The following is a 22,782-nucleotide window of genomic DNA, read 5'->3' as shown; positions in this document are numbered from 1 at the left end:
CAGTATAGTTTTAGACTCAATTGAAAGGAAAAAGCTTGACTACTAGTTCATAGCATGACAACTTTCATGGATTAGCTCAGACCCTATTCTACTCCTTGAAAGGGTATCACAGCATGAAGACAGTTTTCAATGCACTAAACTTTAATAGCTGAGTGGGGGGGCCAAAGCCTCCTTTTGGTCTCTATAGAAACAGTATAGCCAAAATTTGAGGCAAAATTAAGATTCTTGGGTTTCAGGCCTGTCTTTACCCTCCGAGGTCCCTATTCACAAAGAGTCTCCAGACTTTCTAAGATTGCGGTGGGGGGGTGGGGGGTGGAAAATGTCATTTTTTGCACTGTACACCAGAATGGGTTAAACCCAATCAATTCGTTTTTAAACGCTGCAAAACTGCAAGCCCTTCTCCTGAGAGCCCTCCAAACAAGTGCAGGGAGTCGGTGGAAGTGGTCCAGAAGGAGCGACTGCCAGGGGCTGCAGACATTTTACTGCTAGCCAGGCAGGCAAGGCGAGCTGGGCGAGACATCTCTCCAAAACGCTCGCCACGACCCGGCCCCTTCGCTCCCAGCCCCAGAAGAAGGGGGCTTTCAGCTTTCTCTTTCAATCCCAACGCTCTGGCAAGACCCGCAGCATTGCCCGGGTATTTGGAGTTGCCTTGCTCCTCTCAGCACACTTCGGCAGGCAGCTTGTTTGGAGAAACGAAAGGCTTAGCCAATAGCCAACAGACTCGACTACCAGAAACACAGGGCTGGACCCTTCTGCCCCCACTCACCCCTTCCCAAAATGGGTCGGTGGCAGTTTTACCTGAATAAGAAGCGCAGAAAAACAGCAGGGCTCACTTCACAATGCTCAGCTTGGGTTTTAACAAGCCCAGCTTATTGCAAAAATAACATGAAATAATAATAGCGATAACAATAAATAAATGCATTTAACCACAAGCTATAAACCCATCCAAGCCACAGTCACTGCAGATGCAGTCCCAATTTCACGTCACCATCGAGCTGACCACGCAGCTGAGCTGAGGCTGTTTGCAAACAGATCATAATACTTAGTTGGAAAGTTATGCAGGGACGCAATGAAACGCAGAGAGAAAGAGAGAGATTTTTATGCCCTGTTAAATGCTTTTTTCCCCTTCTTCTTGGCTTCCTATTTTTAAAGGTATTGTTAGGGTGACATCGCGTTTCATATTTGTTCAACAAAAACCATGTTTACAAGTGCTGGTTAACTACAGTTTCCGATACAGGCTACACAGACGCGCGCTTTATCTTCCCACCTAAGCACTTTGTCTCTCCATGATCTTTTAATCTGCATTGTTATTGCTTATGTAGCATAAAAATAAAATAAAATAAAAAGTTCAAATAGGCAAAACATTTTGTAAACATTACTCATTTTATAAAGCACCGTTAAAAACAAAGTAAAAGGAGAAACGGAGAGAGTCTAGCGAGAGAGAAAAGAGAGAGAGAGAAAGAAAGTCCAGGCAGATGGCAAACGAGTCAAGTGAATTTATACTATTCCATCTCATTCATACCCCACTGCTCCTGTCTGCCTGTGATCCCTCTGCAAACACCCAGGAGCTCAAAAGATACGGTGGGCAAAGTGTATTTGTGCATTTTTTTTCTTGGCCTTATTCGGAAGGAGCTGAAATAGAGTATTACCTTCGCACACCCATGGCACACTCCCACGCGCTCTATTCAGTGGAAGTTTTACACCTGCTCCTGAGAGGCAGCTATGGTGATCTGGCTTCCTCAGCCAACTTGGCCTGGCCATGCATTGCTTTTTTTTTTTTCTTCTTCTTCTTTTCCCCCCCTCCCTTCTCTCTCTCTATTGCAGAGATCTGTGGGCGCCTCCTATGGAGAGTCGTTCAAGGTCTAGATTTCACTATAATACTCCTCTCCTCCTTTTGTAGAGCACTAATCCTGAGTCCCCAGCCCCAGAAACTCTCTTTGCATCACCAGAGAAGCCTTTTTCCGTTTTTTGTTGTTGTTGTTGTTTTTTTTGGGGGGGTGGGGAGGGTTTGAGAAGTTAATCCAGCTGCAAGCAGGGGTCTGGATGCAGCGTCCCCTTCAGCAGCAGCAGGAAGCGCTGCACGGAGGAAGCTTTGCAGAGAATCCGACCCATCGGGCCCATCCCTCCATGCATGCTCCGCTCCTCTTGGCTTGCATACAGCTGGAGAGCAGCCCTCCCAGCGCAGGATGCGACCCTGCCCTGTACATGCTAGCTGTCTGGCAGCATTTGCACTGTGCCCGTCTGCTGTGTGGCATCGTGCCCGCTTGGGCCAGTTGCGAGAGCTCGCAGCTGACAGCCGGAGCATGGGCTGAGAGGGTCAGTTTGCAAAAAATGCAGAGCGAGCAATGGCAGGTGATCTTCCAGATGCCGAGGAATCTGGCACTAGGAACACCCGCCTCATGCCAGGGGCCCGGCAGCGTTTGCATTTGCAGCCATTGGATGGTCGAGGGGCGGCATGGTCCTTCATCGACACCTCCTGCTCTGGCCAGGCTCCCAGCAAGGTCCAAGGGAGTGAGTGAGACGGCAGAGGAACCGGCCTTGCAAACCCTTGCCCGCATGAGAAAGCCAGGAGGTGCGCGAGGGAGTTGGGCATCTCGTGCTAAGACACGTGCATGTCAACAGTGGCCTCACTTATGTAAGACAGGCAGGGATTCAAAGGTTTATAAAACACCTTGAGAGAGACAGTGCGATCACACTTATTTAGGATAGATTAGCTTTGCCGTGGCAGAAGCAGCACCGCAAAGCCAGCCGCAGCTCCCCAACCGCTGGCCCTAGAAAAGCATCCGTCAAGCACCACGCAGTCCCTCGAGAGCCTGGCGTGGGACCGAGGGAGGAGCGAAAAATCACTTTATCCGAGCACTTGCGTGCTCCGGCTCCAGCCGTGGGACTGTCACCAGGCTATGAGTTTTGGAGAGGGAAATAACCACCCAATGGCACACAGGGCTTAGTGTAACCTTACCCCTTGCTCTACCTGGGTGCACTTTAAGCAAGCATCTAAGTCTCTGGTCTCGGATAATTAGGACACGTCATGACATGACAGCTAGGATGGGGGCATCTTCAAGCTCGTTTCAGTGACAATCGTTCACTTGGGGCACGCTCAGCTCGAGCATCAACGCCACAAGCTCGGCAGATGATACCCAACCCAGATGATGACCCCATCCCTTGGCAGCCACCACAGCTAGGAGAGTGGACCATAGCTTCAACACTGCAACATCCTTCATCTCCTGGAAAAGGAGATTAAAATTGCTATAGCACCAGCATCAGCACAATTGAACCTAATGATTAGGACCTTTCGTGATTAGGCCTGTGAGCAAGACCGGTAGCTAAACATCATTTCTTCTGCTGGTAAACCACCGTCCTCCGACTCCCATTAGGCGCAACCCTTCCCGAGCCCCTGCATCGTCAGAGTCCAATAACTCCAACTCACGATTTTCCCTGTGCAGCACTTCCACACATTTAAGGAATAAAACAATTTACATTTCAAAAACTTCTTTTAGACCATTAATAGAACGGGAAGTAAAATGCAACACGACTCTGCGCGGGACCAGCAACCCAAGCCAACGCGTTTCCAAACACTGGCAATGCAGTGCTGCAGCGGGGATTGTTGGAAGACCTTGCACCAGATCCGAGCCCCAGTGAAGCTTATGGGAGTCTTGCAGAGGTTGTCACCAGGAGCAGGAACAGACCTCACATTAATGAATAATAAGTAATGACAACACAAGGAGACCTAAAACTACCAAAAGCTGAACTGTTTTTTTGGCTGCCAACAGAGAGAGAGAGAGGCAAACAGAACAGGACAGACGCATTGAGCCATTTTAGAAACGCCCGTGCAACCAAGATGCGGCAGGCGCTGCCATGTTAAATGCTGCAGATTTTGAATCCCACCTGGCCGAAGCATCCACGAATAAAGCTGCTTTATGTACATCATCCCCAACCCTTGTCTTCACACCTGAGGGAAAGCCCCTTCAAGGCCAAGGCACTCTCCAGACAACACGTTTTACATGCCAAAGAACAAGCAGAGTGGGCAGGAAGGCACCCAGAGGACATGCCTACCTCGAGACACCCCTCGAGAGGGGGGTACTGTGGATACGGCATGAGCACGCCTCAACAGGGAGCTCTGCAAAGTCACCCCCTCACTTGGCGCCCGCTAAGTGCCCCATACCGAGAAGCCCACGGTGAGGGCACGACCCTCCCCAACGATCGGTTTCCTACAGCACGCGGGGGGCGAGCTGGCTTGCCAACCAACCCGCCCCTTAAAAGGCTGCAGGCAAAATATCGCCATAAAAATGCAGGCTCCAGAAACCACCATTTGATCCGAGTCCAAAAGCCAGAGCGCGTTGAACTCGGCCTAGGGGCGTTTGAACCTGCTAGCTCAACTCGGTCTAGTCCGAGCCAATGTCGTTTGCATATAAAACACGTGGCTCCCCCACATCTGGGCTTGGCAGCGCTCGCTAACGAGATCCCAACCAGTCTGTTGCAGGGCGATAGACGCACGGCTGCTCCGGGAGCTCTAGGAAGGTACTGCCTGCTCCCAGTCCCCCACGGAGCTGTTTATCCTCTGCAGGACTTTGAATCAGAAGCCAAGGGGTTTTTTTTATTATTATTTTTTACAGTCAGCTGATTACACAGCCGCCCCCTGCTAGTCCCTCCCTTGTAGGAATGATGTCCCGGTATCAACATCCTGCCCAGAAGCTATGCTAGATAGAAGGACTCTGCCTCCCTCTGGCTGAAAGTGGCCCACTGTGCTGTAAAAGAAAGATATGCAATTATTTGGCTGCTTGTCTGAGCACGAGGAAGCCTTTGAAGAGCTCTCAGAAGCACGAGACGCAGCCAGGGCGAAGAATTTCCTGCTCAGAAACCAGCTCCCTTTGGTGGAAGTGGAGGTCCAAGGAGCATTGCCCCCGCTCTCGCGCGCATGGAAGCGCTCGGATGGGCTGCACACCCCTGCCCTTGACCATCTCTGCTCAGCGACTGCCCGCGGGGATAGCAGCCACGAGGCTGCTGCTCCTCGGTGCTAGCAACGTGGGAAAAGCAGGTAGGCACGGTCGCATTGCCAAGCTGGAAAGTGCCCCTGTCCTCCTTCCACGAACGGCTTGGCCGTCACAGCAGTCGTACTGGACGCAGCATGCAGCACAGGGGCTCGAGGGCACCGTCTCTCTAGGCAGCTCGCACATTTGGGGACTGAATATTCACCCGGGGGAGGGGCGCAGGTCTCCAGGAGGGTTGCATGGCCCAGCCCTGCCCTTCCCCTGTTGCTGAGGAGGGAAGATCCCAACACAGCTACGGTAGTTGCCATGCTTCAGGGTATTCTCAATGCACATTTCATTTGCCATCATCTCATAGTGGGAAGAACACCCAGATTACTTATTTCCTCCCCATCAATTCATTGGATAGGCGTGAATAAGCCATGGATCAAAATACCCAGGTATGCCCACGAGAACCTGAGCTCTCCTCCCGGGGCGCAGCGGCTACTGGAAGAGACCGCACAGAGCATCGCATTACTTATTCTTGCCATAATCCATAATCTTAATGGGGCTGCTGCTCTGCGGGCCACTTGCACGCCAGGGTACGGGCTCTTCGCCTGGGGCTTGTCGTCCCCAGGAAAGTCACAGAACAGATGTTACGGCCTGGAAAAGCTTGCCAGGGAAAACACCGGATTTCCAGAAACCCAGAGCTGGCTTTTAGCTAGCTCAGCGTGCACTGAAATACGAGGCAGTGTTATTGGATGGGATGCCAGAGACAACTTTAAACTGATTCGAAGTCAGCTGCTTTCTTCCAGCCATCACCGACCTAAGCACGGAGATTTTCATCCCTGTGACCAAAAACTAACTAGTAGCCAGTAGGATAGCTGGGGGGGGGTTACCCAGTGAGGGTGGGAGGAAGATTTAGACAAACGTACGGATGACAGGTCCATCGGGGACTTCAATACGACAGTCACCTCAAGGTCAGGCCATCCCTCACGCTGGGACTGGGAAGATCCGACAGCGGGTGGATCAATCCGCACGTGCCCAGTTTTTCTTACCCTTTTCCTCCAAAGCATCTGGTGGTGGTCGCTGGAGGAGACAGGGCACTGGCTAGAGGGACCTTTGGCCCGACCTAGGCTTTAAGGCACGTGCTCTTTCCTCAGCATTCAAAGCCTGGAGGGTCTGTCCTGTATTCGCCGTGATCTTCCCGAGATGCGTCGGCACGCCGATGCCTCGCAGGAGGAAGTTCACAGCCACAGACTTAGCTGCAAAATTAAAATCAAGGCCAATGAAACGGCAGCTGCACCCCTCGTCGTCTGCCACACTTCGGGCAGAAGTGACGCTGGGTAAAATCGGGGCTCTTCAACCAGTTTCTCTCCGTCCTCACACCGACCTTCCCATGTGGCAGGGAGAGCAGATTACGGCAGCCCTTTTTCATGCTCTTCCAAGTTATTTTCCCCTCAGTCCCCATTTACATTCCTTGCATTTCCCCTGAATGTCTTTGGGCTACTGATAAGAAAGAAAAACCAAGGATATACGCTTCACCCACCCCCCTATGATTTCACATTTTCTGATGTCACCTTCTTGCTAGTCCCCTCATCATCCCCATTCAGCCCCTGCCGAACAGCCTCACATCACTGCCACCGCCCCTCTGGCCAAGGTAAGCTTCATCACGCCTCTGTCTAGAGCCCACTGACACCCATCACATCTGTATTTAAGCATACTATTCTTGTCGGAAGAGAAAGGGGCGCCCCCCAGTAAGAAATCTTATCAGACAGCAACCAAACGCATCAAATAATACGTGAGAGCTGCGCAGAAACCAGGACCCCTACCATTTCTCTCTACAGGATTGTAAAAGCAAAGACAGCCAGACAAAGAACCAATACCAGCTATGTTGTTCCCAAAAGAGAGAAAAAATATAACAGATGAAATCTAAAAAGAGACTTTACTTATTAGTTATTCTACATTCAAAGCCCCAAAAGCTAGAAGTAGCTGCTGAAAAAAAGCAGCTAGAACTGTAGCTATCCACTATTTCTACTTTAAAAGGGGAAAAAAGTAACTGCTTTTAAACTCCTACCCAAACACACCAGCAGATAGTAACGTCTAAGCCTTAAAAGGTTCAAAGTATTGGCTGAGTTAGGATAAGCATCCGAAAGTCTGATGTTTATTTCTCTTGATCTGAAACGTCTTTGTTCTGAAAACCGGACTGCAATTCTTGAAAGATCAGTACTTTCTGGAGTTCTCCAGGCAGGCAGGATTGCAAAAACAATTTCAAAAAGGCTTTACATTTCTAATATATCCATTTCCTCATAACCAGGGAATGAGCCCAAACAAGCCAGAAGTTTTTATTTGATTTTGATTTATGAAAGTTAACCAAACTTTTTTTTTTTCCCCCTGTCGTGGTTTTCAAGTTGCAACAAAGTTGGTTGAAGTTTTACAGCTACGGGCTCAGGGCCACTGTAATTTCACCTGTGCCGACTAACCGGGTAGTGACGCTCATGCGGGCATCCTGATGCAGAGGGGACTTTGGGCCAAGATGGCACATCAACGGGGTTTCCCAAGAGGCGAGAGGAAGAGGACCAGAGAACCCACAAGTCCTCTATGGGATATGGAAAGCAATCTAGTTACAAATGATGCAGAGAAGGGTGAAGTATTTAATGCCTTTTTTTAATTCAGTTTTCACAAACAGGGGCAGCAACCAGATGGTAAGTGCAGTTGGCAGCAAAGTTAAGGAAGGAGACAAACAACTTAGAGAAGAAGAACAGGTTAGGGATTACTCAAAGAAGCTAGGTGCTTTCAAGTTGGCAGATGGGAGGCACTCTAGGGTATTGAAGGAATTTCTCTCTTTCATATGGCTTTAGGAGCAAGAGATATCATCACAGTTTTAACTCCAAATTCCCCAACCAGGCCCATGCCAGGCTGGAAAAGCGAGTGTAACCCTCAAACTCATATCTCAGGCAGGATGTTAATCATGTGCTCCGTGGTTGGGGTTTCCACAGTTGCAGCCAGGTGAGATTTTTAGGCACCGCTTGTACATTAGGTGGCCACCATGTCCAGTACACATCCTCTTAAGGGTTGTCCACATGCTCCGTGAAAGGTTGAAGCCCAGTTGTTGCACGGTTGGGTTGGAAACAAGGTGTTTATTTGGGAAAATGTTTTCTACCCAAGCTTTCCTCCAAGATCCTTCCGTGTTGTGGTATAGGAAGTGCTCAGTTCATGTCCAAAGAGGCGGTGTGCAAGCACGTCCAAAGAGGCGGTGTGCAATCATGTCACGAACTGGGAGCTCTTGAAGGTCTCCGTGGATGGGAAGGTCTGGATTACTATTGATACGCATGTATTTCTCCATATGTTGCTACATCCTGTTGAATAGAGGGAGGAGTAATATTTGAAAGTACTGGTAGCCACTGAAAAGTACTGGGGTGGATGGTGATAGCCTTCTCATGGCCCACCCTGTTATGCAGCCTCTTGAATTTCTGACTTCCTGGGTCTGCAACTCGTGTCACTGTAACGGCGACCGAACACCTTCAGCTGCCCCCCTCCTCCAAAAACTCAAAAATTTGAATTTTGCTCCATTGGTCAATGGAGCAAAACTCAAATTGAAGGAATTACCTCAGTCAATTCTCAAGCCATTAGCTATCCTCTTTGAGAACTCATGGAGGTCAAGTAAGGTCCCAGATGATTGGAAAAGGGCAAATATAAGGCCCATCTGTAAGAAAGGGAAGAAGAAGGATCTGGGGAAAGACAGACCAGTCTGCCCAGAAAGACCATGGAGCAAGTGCTCAAGGAAACTCTTGTGAAGCACTTCAAGAACAAGGTGACCAGGAACAGCCAACATGGATTTACCAAGAGCAAGTCATGCCCGACCAACCTGATTTCCGTCTATAAAGGTATCAGGCTTTGTGGATGGGGAAGAGCAGTTGATGTGATATCCTTTGACTTTAGGCTTTGGATACAGTCTCCCACAACATTCTCATTAATAAGCCAAGGAGATACAGACTAAATGAAAGTACTGCAAGGTGGAAACATAAATGGTTGGAGTAGTCATCAATGGCTCAGTGTCTAGTTGGGAGGAGGCATCAAATGGGATTCCCTAGGGATCTGTCCTAGGTCTGGTATGGTTCAATGATTAATGATTTGGCAATGGGATTGAGTGCACACTTAATAATTTTTTGAATGACACCAAGTTGGGTAAAGTTGCAGATGCTCTGGAGGACAGGGCTGGGATCCAGGATGACCTGGATAACCTGGAGAAATGAGCCAATATCAATCAGGTGAGATTCAACCAGGACAAGTACAAAGTCCTGCACTTGGGATGTAATAACTGTATTCACAAGCAATGACTGGGTAGGCTGTAGTACTGCAGAGAAGGAGATTACAATGGACCATAAGACGAACATGAGCCAACAATATGCCCTTGTTGCAAAAAAAAAAAAAACCCCAAAAAACAAACAGCCAACAGCATCCCAGGTTGTATTAACAGAAGCGTCCCTTGCAAAGCAAGTGAAATGATCCTTCTGATCTGTTTAGCACTGATGAGGCATCACCTGGAGAACTGCATCCAGTTTGGGGCCCAACACCTCAAGAAAGATATGGACAGGTTGGAAAGAGTCCAGCACAGACCTACATAAATGATATAAGGCCTGAGATGCATGATTTCTGAGGAAAGGCTGAAAGAACTAGGATTATTTAGCCTGGAGAAGAGAAGACAGAGGGGGGAGTTGATGACACAGTCTTCAGATACCTGAAGGGTGAGTATAGAGAGGATGGAGATGGGCTCATCTCTGGGGGTGCAGGGAACACACCTAAAAGCAATGGCCTCAAGCTGCAGGAGGGGAAATTTAAGAGGGAAATTAGGAGGAACTTTGACTCTGAAGGTTGTCAAGCATTAGTGCCAGTAGTTTCCTAACACCAGCGAAGAGCCTTCCTTCAACAAGCTTGAGAAGGGATAATCAGGCCTACTCTACCAGTGCTTGGGTACATGGGTAATGATGCCAATATACCTGTGGATAACTAAGAGAGGGGTCACACTGTAGACCTCTGCAAGTCCTTTTCAACGTACCTTTATCAAGCTTAAACCAGAAACTAAACGCCATTGCTGGAGTTCACATTTTCAGGCTGCAGCTCCTTGGATTCATAATCAGTTTTTCACACATATCCAATGTGCACGCGACAATTCATAGCGACATAGTTGGTCGGGTCTGAGGGGTCTTAAGCAGATCATCAAGTCCGACCCCTGCCATGGCAGGAAAGTACTGGGGTCATATGAGCCCGGCAGGGTGTACATCCAGCCTCTTCTTAAAGCCCCCCAGGGTAGGAGCCTGCACCACTTCTCTTGGAAGTTGGTCCCAGACCCTAGCCGCCCTGACCGTGAAGTCGCCTCCTGATATCTAACCTAAATCTCCCCTCTGCCAACTTGTGACTGTTACTCCTGGTCACTCCTGGCGGTGCTCGGGGGAACAGGGACTCCCCCAGTGCCTGCTGGTCCCCTTTAGCTAGTCTGCAACAGGCCACAAGATCCCCCCTCCACCTTCTCTTGTGGGGGCTGAACAGGTTCAGGTCCCGCAGCCTCTCCTCGTAGGGCCTGCCCTGCTGCCCCTGACCATGCGAGTGGGCTCCTCTGGACGCTCTCCATGCTGTCCACATCCCTCCTGAAGTGCGGCGCCCAGACCTGGACGCAGGACTCCAGCTGCGGCCTGACCAGTGCCGCATAGAGGGGGAGGATCACCTCCCTGGACCTGCTCGAGATGCATCTGTGGGTGCACGACAAGGTGCGGTTGGCCTTCCTGACCGCGTCCCCACACTGCCAGCCCGTGTTCATCTTGGCGTCAATGATGACCCCCAGATCCTTTTCTGCCTCTGCCCTGACGAGAAGGGAGGTCCCCAGCCTGTAGGTATGGTGCCGGCTCTTCCCCCCCAGGTGCAGCACCTTGCACTTGTCGGTGTTGAATCCCTTCCTGTTCTCGTCTGCCCACCCCCGTAACCTGTCTGGGTCCGATTGCAGCCTATTCCTCCCTTCTAGCATGCCCACGTCCCCCCACATCTTAGTGTCATCAGCAAATTTGAGCAGGTGCTTGTTACCCCCTCGTCCAAGTCGCTGATGAAGATGTTGAACAGTGCGGGCCCGAGGACCAAGCCCTGGGGGACCCCACTGCCCACATCCCGCCAGGTCGAACATGACCCGTCCACCACCGCTGTCTGGGCGCGGCCCTCCCGCCAGTTGGCGACACGTCTGACTGTGTGGGGGTCAACACCACAGCCCCCAGTTTCTTAATGAGAACGGGGGGAGAGACCGTGTCGAAGGCCCCCGAAAGTCCAGGAAGACGATGTCCACTGCTCCCCCTGCGTCTGAGGATTTGGTGACCTGGTCGTAGAAGGCCATCAGGTTGGTCTGACAGGACCTGCCCCAACGAACCCGTGTTGGTTGCCCCTGAGCATAACCCCCCCAGCCCCTCGTGGACATGCGCCAGGATAACTCTCTCAGAAAGCTTACCCAGGACCGAGGTAAGACTAACTGGCCTATAGTTCCCGGGCCCACCTTCCTCCCTTTTTTGAAGATGGGAGCCATGTTGGCCTCTTCCAGTCCTCCGGCCCCACACCAGAGCCCCACGAGTGCTCGTACAGCCGTGCCAGGGGTCCCGCAACGACCGCAGCCAATTCCCTCAGCGCTCGGGGGTGGAGATCGTCCGGACCCGCTGACTTGAACACGTCCAGTCCCGCCAGACGCTCCCTGACTGGATCCGCCCTGACCCTGGGCCTGGGTGCGCCTCCCCGGGGCCTGAGGGGAGCCGACCCAGTCCCTGCTCAGGAAAATGGAGGCAAAGAAGTCGTTAAATTCAGGTCCTTTGCTAACCAGCTGCCATTTTGGAAGTGAGGTCTGGGTGTGTGCAGTGCATAGAAGGTGTTTCTACCATTGATCGTAATGGAAGACAGTTGAATGGATCAGGGTGTGTGGGCATTAGAGAACGCTAAGCAGGGACTTAGCTCGATCACGTTACAGATTTATATGTCCGTCGCATATGCACCCACGTGTTGTAACTGTACGTAACCTCTGTCAGCTACCTGGATGCCATGGTGATGAATGCAGCAGAGATGCCCAGCTTTCAAAGACAGAAAGAAATGGTAGAAATCATTTTATTAAATTTATATACATACAGGTGCATCTATATATTATGCAAACACATGCAGGCAGCTATGTAATATATGCATATATAATACACAAAAACATATACACATGTATGTATGTATGTATGTATGTATGACACAGGCATATATAATATACAATTGTGTAAGAGTGACAGTGTAGCTGTGAGGGCCCAGAAATCATGGGGGGCAAGGATGTCTTAGGGTTGGTCCAATAGAAGATATCATTTGAAGACATCCTTGCCCCATATTACACATACACACACACACACACACACACCTACCTCTGTAATATATGAATATATAATGCACACACTATTCTAGCCACACCTTGGGGGCTGGAAATCTGAATCAAGTATTGGTTTTTTTGCAATTCCCTTCCAGTTTTCTGACCAGATCTAGAAGCAAGGACTGTGGGGCTGGAGCTCACAATTGAACCAAAATATTTGAAAACTTCCTTCCTTGCTGTAGTTTACCTTTCCCCCTGCCTTCAAATGTGCAATAAGAGCGGATCCCGCCGACTCCACCTCGGCCTTCCTCACTTCCAGTGCTTCTTCTTGGTTTCCATTCTCGAGTAGGATTTGCTGTCTGGATGGATGCTGAGTTGTGAAAGGGTCCAGTGCTCAGGGCTTGGTTAACATTGCTCCAAGGCCTTGCTGCGCTACAGACTTCCTGCCTGGTCTTGGTACAGTCCCTTAGACTTTGTGCCTTAGTTCATCACCTGAGAACTCTTTGACTTTAAAACCAATTGTGTAATTACTACAACTAGAGCACACCCATCTACCAGTGCGATTACCGATACAGCACAGCTGTGAAACATTCAGCACATCAATGATCCAATGCTTAAAAAAAGGAAAAATTTCCAAAATAAGAGCTTCAGAGCGACTGAAAAATTTTGCAAGGTTGTGCCAAATCTTCAGGTAAAAACTGTCAGAAGAAGAGTCACTGCCACCAAGTCCCCAAGGTCAAGATCCAATAAAGGACCTAGTGGGATCCAGCACTTAAGGTTCCCAGAAAAGCCCGTGGGGGAAGAAGTGGACACCCCAGCACAGGATCCAGTGGATGGCATTTTCCAAGGGATGCCTCGAGTCTAGAATAGCTGAGAATCACTGCTTTAGCCTCACTGTTATAAAGTATGCTTTAGTTATTGAAGTATCAAGTCTAATGCAAACGTCTGATATTTAGATACGTAGGGCCAGGCACTCGGGAGGTGCAAGACGGCACAGCTTCACTGGAGTTAGCTGCACCATTGTCAGCAGCTAAGGATCTAGCATATATTTCACTTCAGCTTTCAACTCTTACAAAAGGAAAAGAAAAAAAAAATAAAGAAACCTTTTAAAAATATCAACTCATTAATGTGTTTCAAAAGCCATTACAGGGCTTTTACATTTTTTTTGCATTACCCAGGCAGTCCGGATGCAAAACACTTGCACCGTAAAATTCTGGAGGAGAACAAAAACTGCGAAGCACAGCTTTTTTTTCCCCCATCTTTTAATTACTTATAAAAAGGAAAAGGAAAATACCTGTCACAGTTTGCTGTAACTTATTAAATACCTAACTAATTTCCCCCCCTAAGATAAATCAATTTATAGAGCACTTCAAGGGAGGACGAGAAAAAAAGGTAGTTTTTTCCTTAATTAGAAGTGGGACATTATCTTAGAAATTTCACTACTCTCACCCCTGCTGCTTGCACATCTGTTGAACCTTGCAGTGCTGCACGCAATCCTCTCGACTTGGCTTCAGCAGGAGTGCTCCCCAGTGTCGCTAGTGTGCGACGCTAACCAGGTTGTGTCGTGTTGAACAACTGACACAACCCCCAAAACATGCTGACCAGGTGCACACACGCACAAAAAAACCCCTGCAGGTCTGCCAGGGCTGCTCTTGACCAGTGGTACTGCATTTTCCTTAACTCATCATCTCATACTAGTACGGGAACATCGCTCCCACCGTTCGGAGAATTTAGTATTTCCTTCCAAAAGGGTCACTTGTTTCAACAGGTCATCCTTTTCCTCAAACAAGGGATTTTCTCAGGCTCATCATCACAAAAGCAAATCCCAGCACGCATCTGGGCTGCATTTCAAGGCAGGTTAAGCTAAGTTTAGCAAGTGTGCTGTGTTACTGCAACTGCACTGCTTCTGCCCCAGACCCAGCTCTGGTCTCCCAACATTGTGCTGTATTAGCTGCATGGACACTCGATCAGAAGTTTTCCCAATTGCTCATCACAGGTGCCAGTGAATACCAGAAAGTGGTCCCAGGAGCATGGCACACAGGAAGCAAAGGAGACCCAGGAGCATGCAACCCATCTATATTGCCTGCAGGTTTCTTGGAGGCTCGACAGGCAGGAGCATTTAGTGGTCGGCGATATCAAATACTGCAGAAAGATCCAGCAGGTTCAGAACAGACGCACGTCCCCATCTGCCAGCCCTAAACTTCTGTGAATCGATGGACAGGAGCAGCAATAAGTGCAAAGACTAACCCTGGGTCCCCCACATGCCAAGTTTGACCACCAGGCCCCTGACTTTTCTGGGGTGCTTATTTTGACCAAAAAAATCCCTGGCCCTAAACCCTCTTCCTCAACACCAGATTCAATGAACAGCTGTGACTTTTCAGGAGGGAAAGCATTGCCATCTGCCACCCACTACATCCTGGTGATGCTGCCGCTGCTTGGCCCATGACTACTTATCTGGAACTAAGCTCATGGTTTACCAAGTAGTTGTGATCCCCACCTTACTGGACATGGACAACATCCAGGAGACACCTCAAGTTGCCGAAGAAGTACCAGCAATGCTGCCCATAGAAGATCCTTCAAATCCAGCGAGAAGACAGATGCACCAACATTAGCGTCCTCTAGCAAGCAACCACCACAAGCATCAAGATCGTCCAACATCAACATCGCTGGCCCAGCCATGTCACCTAGATGTCCTACCCCAGACTCCCACAGCAAGTGTTATTCTCCCAGCTCAGTTGGGGTGCACGCTCAAGGGGAGGGCAGAGAAAGCACTTCAAGGATGTCCTCAAGGCCAGCTTTAAAACACGGAAAAAAAAAAAAAAAAAATCAACATCAACTCATGGGAAACGATTGCCCAGGATTGCCCCAAAAATGGAGGAAGAGTCTGCTGCAAGGATCTCGGAGCTTCGAAACCTTACTACAACAGGAGATGGAAAAGCGGGAGTGGCAGAAATGGCATCTCACAGACCTGAGCCCCCCACCCCACAGGGAGACATGTGCCTAAGGGGCAGCAGAGTCCGTCGACCCCAGATTGGCCTCAGCCATCCTCAGACCCACATATAAGAATGACAGAAGACAATCGTCTTCGACTGCAAGGGATTGCTGATGATGATGATGATGATGATGATCTCTGTCCTCACAAAAAGTCTGGGTTTGATGAATTTATGTTTTCCAAGGAGGTTTGTCAAAACTCCTCAATCTGCTGGCACGCAGAAGGGTACGGTAGGGTTTGGGGAGGCTTTAGATGCATTTTTCAGAAGGGTTTGAGCAGTGCTTCGAGACATGAGCATGGCTTCGTGGAAAACAGGTCTCGTTCAGAGAGATTTCATTCCTTAACTAATTACAGCTTTGCTTGATGGAGGTAATAACTGCATAGCTGTGATGTACATCCATCTTCAAAACGGCCTTCAAATTAATACGACGTGACAAGGATGAAGAAAATGGCACTCTGTGGTGTCAGTAAAGTGCAGGGCAAGTGGATTAAGAACTGGCTTCCTGACAGCTCTCCAGAAGAAGAGGTCAGCAGGGAAGCATCAGATGGAGGCTTTCCTTCTGAGATTGACCTTTCCATCCCGATCTGGAAATAAAACCAGAGGCGTACTGCAGATAAAGCCTCGTCAGAAGGCACCGGGCACAGGTGTCTACGTGGAAGCTGGTGCTCGACAAGACGGAGGGTGGATCTGCAGCATACTCGCTACTTTGCACCATCTCCCTGTGCATATGTCCCTAGTCCAGGCTGAAGTGCATCTCACTTGGCATATCAAGGTGTCCATGCAAGTAATCAGTGCAGACCAGCTAACTCACGGCAGAGCCACACCACAGCTTACCTCGTGCTAATAGGCATGATAGCCAAAATAGCGCATCCAGAAGAGGACAGGGCTGCCCTGCACAGAGATCAGGAAGCTCTTTGGAAACTAGGAGCATACAAACCAACTGCATTTTAGTACTTGCAGATGCCAGGCTGTACTCCTAAAGAGAAGGGTTGCAGACCACGTGCATCCAGTGGTGGAAGTGGATGCTGGAAACAAGTGGCTCGGAAACGTTTTAGGAGTCACAGCAGACGAGCAGTTTAACATAAACCCCCAGTGTTACAGGGCAAAAGGATGAGACCCCTGGGATATAGATATAGCAGAGCTGCGATAAGGAGTAGAGGGGGTGTCTCTCGTAGGCAGACGTAGCAAGACCAGTATAGAAATAGCGCACCCAGTTCTGGGGCATTTGAAACAGGATTTTGGAAAACCTGGAACGATGCATTGAAAGCGTAGTGCATGGGAGGGAATACCTGTATATGAAATACTTAAAAAGGATTCAGTCCATTTACCCAATCAGCAAACATCTGAGGTGAATTGATTACAGCATCCATACTTTCATAGGGAGAGAAATTCAGCACGTGAAGGATTCCTCATCTACAGCAAAAAAAGAATCAATGATGGACTTCGTCGCAGCTCACAAAGCGCCCACGTTGCCCTTGGACTCTTTGAATTCAGCAGACGAGTGACTGAATGTGGGTGAAAATATCAGAAAAGGGAACAAGGTGCCAACTATTAGGAGTGAAAATAAGTAAGGGGGAACCAACTTCAGGCCCCGAGGCCTGTGAAAGCTGAAGTTGGATGCATGCAAAATGGAAATAAGGGACAGTCTTCTTTTTTTGTGGGCTTTAAACTGTGAAGATGATTAGCCACCGGAGCAAACTTCCAAGGGAAGAGGGGCATTCTCCATCTCTTGGTATCTTTGGGTCAAAAGCCTGGATGTCCGGCTGAAGTACAACCTCCAGCCGCAGACATGCTTGACCTCAACGCAGGGGTAACGGGGTGAAATGTAACGGCCTCCGTTATAGACCTGGCCGGACTGGATGATCTAACAGCTCCTTCCAGCCTTAAAAGTGGATGGGTTTATGAAAAGCAGTGGATTAGACCGCACGATTTGGATGAGTGCATGTTTTAGGGTGGGTGGTAAAAAGCTCCCCTTGTTAGAAGCGGTGTTGACAGTCTGTTCGTAGGGGTCCCGGGTGTTGTCGGTCTGTGGCGAGTCACAAGGAGAAGAGCGCAGCATGGGCAGGAAGAGAATGGAAGTCACTGGGTCCCGGACAAGTGAATCAGTGAGGCAGATAATTGCCCTGCTGAGCTGCCTACTGTCTTCGAATCTTTCATGTTCTGCGCTTTCCCCCTGCTCAGAAGTGCCCCGGAGCGCATCTTGCACCTCTGACCTTGAAGAAGGCCTGGAGCATGCATGTTTTGAAGTCCAGCAAAACAGCCAGACCTGTTGCGGTCCATCTGACAAAAAAGCGGGGTGGAGCAGACCCCAGAACCGACAGGGCAGCATTGATCCAGCCTTGGGAGCCGCGCGGGGAGGCTGAAGCATCCAGGTGCTGGTGCAACTCCCTGCACCGTATAGCTGGGTTACCTATATTTATTCATCGCAGCCTTCCAGCACCCGGGCTGAGTTTGGGGGCAGTTTCAAAAGCCTCTCTCCTCCGCCCTGGGAAACTGGATAATTCGGTAGCTCAATGGGACGAGGCTGCTTTCTCCCCCAGCCTTGCGATTCAAGCCCAGCCCATAGCAGCAGGGACAAAAAGTTATTGGCTGCTGAACAGATGTGATACAGCAGTGCCGAAGCTGCACCTGCTCCACCTTTGTTCTTTCGGCGGAGGCAGGAGGCCATGAAGGGCCTCCCATCCAGCCCCCGAGACCACGCATGGGCACCTTCTCTTTTCTGCACGGTTCCTCTCCGTGCAGATCACACGACAAAGCATAGTGCTGTTGTAGGAGGATGCCCCCGCACGTAAGATTTTGGACAGTTTAAAATACTCAGATTAAAATGAAACCAAGCCGCATAAAAACCACATAAGGTGATACCTGTTTAAAACCCGCTGTCTTTGGCTGATGCATGTGCCGAGCGTCTTTCTAATAGCTCTCCATTTAGCAGGTCAAAAGCAATCTTGAACAGGAAAGGAAATAATACCTACACGCCCACCTCCTCAACAATAACTGGCTCCAAAGAAACACTGAAAGATAACCCATCCTACATCAGCCAAGTACTTGAGCTTATTAGGCAGAGATTTAAATGCAAATATTTCATCTACCAGTATCAAGACTCACTTTATGTGGAATAAGGGCCTTCAGATCGCCCACTCTCAAGCTCCGGTTAAAGATGCCAGAGTTCAAAGCTATTTTAAACATGCCCATCTCCCCACTCACCCTGACTTGCGCACAGATAATTTGTCACAATGGGTGACTTGATTTATGAAACGCTACTATTGCAGGGGGTTGCAGTCCTAGCAAGGGGCTTGCCCAACGCAGGATGACCCCGGTATGCTAGCGGTTTGATTTATTACCCCTGTGCTTTGAGTTTAAGTCATATGCTCCCCAAACCATAATTAACTGCCACGTAAAAAAATAATAAATTAAGCTAAACAAAAGCAGGCAGCACACCGCAGTGCAATTCACTTTGTACAACGCCTCAGCATATTGCAAGGATAGACCTCACGGGCAGCTGAGGAGCGGATGCATCGTGTACACATAAAGACAAAGCCCATTAGCACCTGATTAATCCATCTCAAATCTGCTGCGATCTTTTTTTTTTTCTTTTTTTTTTTTTTTTAATTCATAACTTCCCAGCCAGGGGAGTTGCTTAGATGCGCAGGCCCCAGCCGTAGAGGACTGGATTTTGCAATAAGGACAGATTTTTTTTTTTTTAAACTTTTAAGAGGGTGTTTCAGCTCAACCTGCATTCAGCTCCATTTTAAAACGCCGTGTTCATTATTGCTGCCTCTGTTTCTTTGCCTTCCCAAGCCGGAGTGGCTCACCTTATGCATCTGTGCCAGCAGTTAGATAACAACGAGACAGATTTTTCCTTCTGCGCTGACACTGGGAAGCATCCACCTCTTTAAGAAACAAGTAAATTAGTTTCACGCAGTAAAACTAAAGTTGGCTTCCTCCGGACAAAACCATGAAGATATTTATATATAATTTATCTTTCTAAGTTGTCATGTGGCAAAAGACCTCTTGCTGTGCAGCAAGCTTCTCTTGCTACTTAGAGAGAATTACGTGATTAAATAGAGACCTGAAAAGTTTTGAACAAGCATTGAAGAAGAAAAGGTTTCCTCTTAAAGCCTTAATGAAGTGGGCTCATTCCTCCTCCAACATCAACTTAGCCTTGTGTAGTTTGTTTTCACTCTGGTTAATCACTGACCAGAGCTGCAGTGCGGACCACCAGTTCCCAATAAACCATAAAAGGCAGATCAGAAGCCATTGTTCTTTTTTGTAGAGCTTAGCAGACAACAGCTGAATAAACCTGTTCAAAGTCAGAACAGTCAAGCAGGAACAGAAGCCCAACAATCGGCTGTGGTGAATCCTGAAAAGTAAATTAATTTATTATGACATAATTGATAGCAAATGTGCAAATACACTAGTCGAGTCCAATGCAAGCCGAGGTCGCTCGAGATGGAACGATTAATGCACGAGCAATTCCAGATCGCAACGTTAGGGCGAGCAGGCAATAATTACACCCCCCCCCCCCACACACACACACACACACACACCACGTGGAGGCAGGGGTGCCCATAAGCCAACGCATCTCTTCACAGCTCTGGCAAGATTTTAAGGCAAAACCCTTAGCTGAGGGGAGACCGAAATGCACCCCAACAAAATTAGGGGCTAACCCAAGGAAAAATGGATTACGAGAGAGATGGAAACAGCTTGGGATATGCCGGAGAGAACATTGTCGCAACGGGGCGTGATCCGCATTTTGCAGAAATGACCAAAAAAGAGAGTCTTTCAGGAGGGAGATGGGTATTTGACTCGTATTCTGCCATGCAAAAAGGGAGCTCGCGCACAACGAAGTCAGCAGTTTGGGAGCCTAGGGAGTCCCTCTCCGATGCACACGCCTTTGCTAACGTCAATATTTTGCAATCCTTCCCGTAGCCCGCTCCGCCAACACAATGCCGCCCGCTCCAGCCCAGACGCCATCCTTCTGCTCCGAGTTTGCTTCTGCCCTTTTGCCTCCGGCTCACTCGTGAAATTCGTATTGAAGGCAGTGCCACCCACAGGCCGAGCCCTGACCCGCAGCACCCTCCCCGGCCGCTGAGCGGTAACGACTCCATCAGACTTTCTGCTCCAATACCTTCCTTATAGAGCTGTTGGCTGATAAGGAGCTTAGGTAAAGAGAAGGGAAGAAAAAAAAAAAAAAAAAGGCAAATTAAAACCAAACCAAACAAAAATCATAATAATCTGTACCACCAACCAGCTGTGCAGGAGAGCAGGGAAGGGGCAGACACGGGGAAGGTAAAATGTCTAAACAGCGCCTCTTATTTCTTCTCCTCTCTCCCCCTGAGGATGAAGGGCCCAGTCCCCTTTCCACGCCAATGAAGATGGCATCACCCATGGCACCCTTCCCCTCGCCAGCTCCCTGGGGGACAACGTGCGCCACCTTCTCCCTCTCCCAGACGCCTCTGCGGAGCAAAGGGAAGACTGCAGCAGCACAACCGGACCCGCGGCCGCTTTGGCTCACGCGGGGCTAGTTGAGCACGTCAGGTGCATAAAACCGCTCGCCTCGGCCGCCGGAGCTGGGGCCTGGCCTCATTGTTCGCGACGTGTCCTAAAGCCAGAGGTAACGCACCGCTCTCCTCCATCTGCGCTGGTCAGCCCCTTTTCTCCAGCTGGCATCAGGGTGTCATTTCTATTCTCCACACTCCTGGAGCTCCTGACAGCTAAAGCCGCCAGATCAACGATCGCTCCAGATACGTCGTGCGCCAAAGAAACCGAATTTCCGCGTGGAGCTAAATATCATTTTAAGAACCGCCGCAACAACCACGCAGCCGCTTCTCCGCGGAGATGCAACAGCAATTTCCAGCTCCCGGGAGGGCCACCAAACAGGGGATGCTCATGCAGCATGGGTCTTGGCACGAAGCCCGCTGCAGCCACCTTGCTTTTCCTGCAGGCTTTAAAACTGAAAAGATTTGCATTATTCACCCAAATAAAATGTCTTGGAAGGAACTTATAGCCCTAATGAAAAACAAACACGGCGCAGTTAGGAGGGGGGAAATAGCTACGGTAACGTTACTCCCATATTTTTAAGCTACAAGTAATAACAACCTAACCAGCTCTCCGATGGAGGAGCAGATGTACCAAATTTTAGATGTTCCTCGTAGACAGCAAACAGTTCTTTGGCCTGGGTAGAGAGAAGAGGCACTTGAAAGTGTCAGGCCAGAAATTTAAGAGGAATCTCAATAAGTTTCTTTTCAACATTTCTCCACGTTAAAAGCAAGAAATTAAAGTGCGTCGATGAAAATAAAGGCTAAAGAGTAATGAGGGGCCTGACAAACAAACACGGACCAACTTCTCTGTGCCGGGGCTAAAACAAGGATTTCTTGTCGCTGTCAAGGGCGGGGGAAGAAGTCCTGCAATTTGACAAGTCTTCGGGCAAGAATGTCGCCGACTAGGTTTTAGACATGATTTGCTATTTTTCAGCGGTTTATTCCTCTCACCTGCGTGCTCCATGGGGAAACACTGATTGCTTTAATTCTAACATTTGGAGTGGAACCCATTCACGAAACTTTCTGGCTGTGTGATTCAAACGAGGCTTCTCTTTCCTCTTTTTGTTCTCACAAGAAAATCAATTCACTTGAAGAGCCTCTTAATCCCATTTTTGCAATCAACAATTGCCACTTGTATATGGCTCTAATAGATTAAGAAGTGGGATGATGCGGTTGTCTGGTCTAATTCAACCCTATTCAGGTAACTGCAGCCCGAGGCACTTTGTAGTGCCAAGTGCCGAACTCTACAGGAAGACTTTTGCTATCATAATTTCCTGTGGAGCTATGCACTGCCCCCACTGAGTAGCCTGAATTACTTTGAATTAGGCCCGACAACCACAGAGAGCAGAAATCCAGCAAGCAACAATAACCAAGTCTTTGAGCATGACTTGCATGGGTTATTTTTTCTTTGCATTAGAACAGAAAGGAGGAATTTCAAAACGCACATCTATTTAAATGACAGCGACCTGCCATAAATCATGTGTGAAACAAAAGAGAAAACAGTTTAAGTGAGAGAGAAGTTGAAGTGGAGGAAAAATTAATCAAAACAGTTTTCAAAAACTTCATAGTAAGAGCCTGTGAAAAAAAAATTTCAGGCCTACAGCATCTCCATAGCAACAGAGAACAAGCACATGTTGGATACCAAAATCATAAAAGATTTGTTTTGCAAGGATGAAACAGAAGCAGATGGATTGGTGCTTAGTTTTCGTTTAAATTTGGTAAATGTTTCAGGCAATTTATCATCTGGCGTGCCAACACAGCCAAGAACTAAGTGGAAGGAAAAACACATTTCAAAAAATTGGTTCCCAACTTTTGCACAGGACATGCTCCAACCAAACAGCTGCCCAAGATGGGGTATATTTAAAGTTTAAAAAAAAAGACTTAAAATTCAATGTTGATTTGGAAAATGACACAGC

The sequence above is a fragment of the Crocodylus porosus genome, unplaced genomic scaffold (assembly GCF_001723895.1).
Source record: "Crocodylus porosus isolate Cpor-Errol unplaced genomic scaffold, CroPor_comp1, whole genome shotgun sequence".
NCBI lineage: Eukaryota > Metazoa > Chordata > Crocodylia > Crocodylidae > Crocodylus > Crocodylus porosus.
The sequence above is the reverse complement of the archived record's forward strand: the minus strand, read 5'-3'. Positions refer to the sequence as shown.